Source organism: Mus pahari, chromosome 5 (genome assembly GCF_900095145.1).
Source record: "Mus pahari chromosome 5, PAHARI_EIJ_v1.1, whole genome shotgun sequence".
Taxonomy (NCBI): Eukaryota; Metazoa; Chordata; class Mammalia; order Rodentia; family Muridae; genus Mus; species Mus pahari.
The window spans coordinates 39,486,940-39,492,329 of record NC_034594.1 but is presented as its reverse complement, the minus strand read 5'-3'; positions in this window follow the sequence as shown (position 1 = coordinate 39,492,329).

Sequence of the window (5,390 nt, the reverse complement as noted above, 5' to 3'; positions counted from 1 at the left end):
TATAAATTTCTAAGAGACTAATAAAGTGCAAAATTTTCAACTATTTTTGATCATACTATACAGAAACAAATCAAACATTAACTCATATACATTCAGTGAAGTTCTTAAAAAATATTTATGTGACAAAACAAAATATATCTTGTATACTCAAGTTCAAAAGGAGAGCAGAAAGAATGAACTGCACCAAACAGTAATTTTGTTATCAGAATGCAAATTAAAGTTTTTTACATCCTTATAAAGTCTAAAACCAGTTTAACTTTGAAACCCCCTCTTTTGCATATAAATACTCAATGAATCAAAGTTTTCGAGTCAATAATTCAACATAAAAAAGGCTTATTACTATTATTTTTTCAATAATTTCCAGTGGAACAAACAAAAAGGGACATTTTAAGATAAACACACAACTCCTTAAATAGTAACTAGCAGCACAATTTCTAAGTTGTTGAGGAGAGAGACAGAGACAAACACATAGACAGACAGACAGACAGACAGACAAGAGAGATAGGCAGGTAGGCAGACAGATATAAACACTTAATTCAGTAGCCCAGGGTAGCCTACAGACGAGGCAATCCTCCTGCCTCAGCCCGTGGGTGTTGAGATTACAGGACTCCTATCATACTCAGCTGCTAAGTACCTTTTGTTATTAAACAAGTCATTTTGAATTTTCAGCTAACTCTTCTGAACCAATGCATATAATCATGGATTCAAGAGACGTTACCCTGTTAAAACTGAAATGCTCGGCCGGGTGTGGTGGCGCACACCTTTAATCCCAGCACTCTGGAGGCAGAGNCAGGTGGATTTCTGAGTTNNAGGCCAGCCTGGTCTACAAATTGAGTCCCAGGACAGCCAGGGCTATACAGAGAAACCCTGTCTCAAAAAACCAAAAAAAAAAAAAAAAAACCCAAAAAACAAAAACAAAAACAAAAACAAAACACTGAAATGCTTCTAATTGAGTCTCAGAAAAACTGTCAAATTAATCAAATATGTTTGTTAACTTTGACTTAATTTAGCAATGAATTTGATAGAAAATGGCTATCCAGAAATCTGATTATTTTTTTGCTTTTTTCCCCCCTCCAACTGTACAAAAGCAAACCGATGGGAAAGGGAATAATTAGCCTATAAAAGAATTTAGCAGAAAGCCACATGGCTTAATCACAAGTTTTCTTTTGTGAAATGGACTGTAAGTAGCAGCAGTTACATATAAAACATTTGTGGTGATGCCTCTGAGGCACAGTCTTTGAAAGTAAAAGGCAGAATAGAAAAAAGAATCATCTAAAATACAAAAGGCTTTCAGCAGTAAGAGCCACATTAACACCTAATTTTGGAAGGACTATAGAAACCAAGTAAGTAACTAGGGATTATCTAACAAAACATTCAAACTTCCAAAAAATGTTTAAGACCCAGTATGATAAGAATTTAAGCTGTCTTCAATTAACTTTTAACTACTGATATCTCCCTGCCAGAATTACTTATGAAAAGCAATATGATTATGTATATTCTTGAAAATCTTAGCACTTGGGAGGCAGAGGCAGATGATCTCTGAGTTCAAGGCAGTCTAGTCTACATAGGTAGTTACAGGCCCAGCTAAGGCCACATAGTGAGACTCTGTCTCAAACAAAACAAAACTAAACAACACTAAAGTCTAATTCTCAATTTTACTATGGTATCACAGAGAGTATGTAATTTTAATATAAGGTAAATAGAAATATATTAAATAAAATCTTAACTCGAATAAGACTTGTTTTAAAAATAGTTGGCATTTTAATCAGTAAAACTTTTCAATTTCATCTAAATCTAACTGCTCTTACTCTTAATGAAACTCACCTTACATTGCTACATTTAGTTTACAATAGCACTATAAAAGCACTGAAACTTTGCAAGCACTCAAAAATAGTTAAGAATGAAGGTAAATTACTAGAAAGCCATTATAAAGCAAACACACACACACACAAACAGCAGCAGCACATCGTTGTCAACTTTGAAACATTATTTATTTACTTATTTTTGAAATGGAGATCTTACTACACTGTCAGAAAGTCCTGAACTTTCGGGTCCAAGTGATCCTTCCATCTCAGTCTCCCAAGTTATTGGAACCCTATGCATGTACCACTTTGTCTGATTAATTTTCAAATGATGAAATTTGGCTATTGTTATGCAAATATATGTAAGATTCACATTTTCAAGGAACATGAAAACTATCATAGAAAAAAGGATGCTGAATCAGTGACATTCACTTTGCTTTCTGCTTTAGGGGAAGACATATACCACTAAATTTGTGGTTTTCATTTGGCATGAAAGAATAACTTTTATATGTCCAAATCTTGTAATGTGTTCAGCAACCATTTCTGTGTGGTATCAGTAAAGACAGTGGTCAAAGAAAATATGCCTGATAAATAACTATGACTGCCAAAAAGTTGAAATTGATAATATAGCCATTTTTATTTAAGGTTTTTATAAAGAAAACCACATAATTTTCATACTCTAAGCTTTATGGTGGCTAAAAGTCAGAGAAGAGATATAAATCCTGTACTAGGATGGCCACATGATTTTCTTTTTCTTTTTCTTTTTTTGGTTTTTTGAGACAGGATTTCTCTGTATAGCCCTGGCTGTCCTGGAACCCACTTTGTAGACCAGGCTGGCCTCGAACTCAGAAATCCGCCTGCCTCTGCCTCCCGAGTGCTGGGATTAAAGGCGTGCACCATCATGCCCGGCTTGCCACATGATTTTCAACAAATAAAAATACAACCATCGGCAGTTTCAGCACATTTGTTTATACACATTATATGTATATAATTTATTTATAATTTTTGAGAGCTAGGACTAACTAAATCACTGAAATCCCAAGTAGTACCTAGGCATAGAACATTTATTAACCTACACATAAACTGGATCTCAAACTAAGAACAACTGTATGAACTGAGGATGTAAGGCTCAGTGGTCGAACCCCTCCTACTGTGTATGAACCCTATACTCTGTTCCCAAGGTTGTGGGAAAAATGCTACCCCAAATCCCAAACCTAGGGCTTCCTTCATGTGCAAGTGTACCGTCACTGGATACATCGCTAGCACAAGCTTAGAGCTCTCAAATGTTAATGCTCTATTAGCTCTAAGCTTTAAAACCTATGAAAAATCAAATAATGTTGCATTCAATATTCTGTCATACCTGCAGACATCATCAGAAGTACTTAGGAGAATTTAACAATGGTTTTCTAGTGGAAAAACTCTATTCATTTTAAGTTCAATACTACAAGATACTCATTTCTGTTTTTCTTTTAATACTGCTTGCTAATGCTTTTTTTTCCCTTGACTAACATGGATACATGAGGCCCTGAATTTAATCCCAATACAGGAAAAATTTGCACTTATTTAAGTGTGGAAAATATTGACTAGTAGGAATTAGGAAGTATATGTATCGAATCTAGCAAATTAACAATTTTGTTGAAGGTAAATGTTAATTAACTATGATTTTCAAATGCAAAAGGTCTAAGGAGAATTCATAAGTGAAATCTTCAATAATGAAGGAAATGCAGTGGCTCTGTCCATGTGAAACATAGTTAATAAAGGCAGCGACAGGCTGGGGAAAACCACCGGCACAGAAACTACTACATTTAAATCAAATAAGAATGGCCATGGCCCACACTGTACACAATATTAAAGACTGATGATATTGCATTGTTGCCTAATGCTATCAGTAAAAAGACTATGAAAAAATTCTACAAAATAATGTTTATATATGGGCATCTGAAACCAATCAAACGCGAAGCACATACACACAGATTAGGAAAAATGACTGAGAATGCGTATCTGCTGCTGATGTAAGGATGTTTCAGACTGCTCAGAAGAGTTTCAGCTAGAGACAGAACACTAACACCAGCATGGGTCTGGATGAGAAATAAAAACGACAGACTTTGCAGGCACAAACAACACACTTCATTTCATACCTAGAAGATATGGTTAAGACAGGAATAGAAAAAAAGGGCAGGGATATCGATGTAGGAAGTGAGAAGACTAACAACTTCACACCCCCAGATACTATGCAGTTGATACCTTGCTTATATTCAATACAGTCCAAGTATTCACATGTTTCTACTGAAAGGGAGGCAAAGATGATGCTATTTATTTTAAAAATATAAATATTTTAAAGAAACTAACCTCTCAAAACTCAACTAAAATCTTTAGAGATATCTTTAATAAAAAAAAGTTATAGGCAAATGCCTTGCCTCTACCATCACCAAACAAAAACTGGGACTCGACTTAATTTTCTTAGCCTATGTCAAAATAAATATAAAAAGACTAAGATTAGGAGACCATCCTCAAGTCTAAATTCTAATTCTGTGGGCATACTTATTTCTCTAGCAGCATGCAACACTTCTGCATCGGTTCTTTGAAAAATAGTCTGATAAATCTACAAGGAAAGAGAAAAACCAGGCTTACAGCTCTGCAGACGTTTTCTTCTACAAAGAAAACACTGCAACTTAAAGGAAGGGAACACAAACGCCTTCACAGGCGACTCTGGCTATCAAGGCTTAACTGCCACTCTGTATTTACAGTTCCCTGACCTTCATGTTCTGATTTGTTCCTTCTTTTCTTCTTCAGTTTTACCTGTGTAATAACAGAATACTCATGGTTTTACTCTCTAAGCATATATAGCAATTATATAAATGTGTACATACAAACACACACACAGAGACACACATGTCTACACACAACCACCACCAACTTCTACTGACCTCCCTTTCCAAAAGTTAAGAGCATTATCTGAGAATAAAGCTCTCATTACCCAGATGCTGAGATTTTTTATAATCATGATTCTTCTATCAAGAAACAAAAGCAGATGGAAAGTCCTGAAAAGATGACTTGACACTCAAAGCAAGCAAGGTGGGGATTTATACTCATTAACCAAAACACCCAGTTATCAATTCATTCTAATAATGTTTTCACTATACCTTACAAAACTTCTATGGATAACATGTATGTTCCAATGTGTCAAAGCATATCTTCCCAGTGATATTATCTAGTGATTTTTAATGTCATAATCCACTGTTTATATACGGGTATATTAATCAGATAATAGTTCAACTGTATTTGCTTGTTTTAATAAATACAGAAGTTCATTCTTCAAGAATATTGTTAGTATTACCACATTTATGGCTTATAGTTTTTAGGGAAAAAACCCTCCAATTATCAGGAATGATTACATCTAGCAGTAATTTCGATTAGATCCCTATGAAACTGAGCAAAGCTTTGTATTCATGTTATAAAAGAAATACTACTTCCCACTAAAGGCAGCAGTCAACCACCATACACTTAGGATTTTTTTCCCTTAGATTATCAAAGATTTTATAATTCTTTTTTTTTAAAAGATTTATTTATTTATTATATGTAAGTACA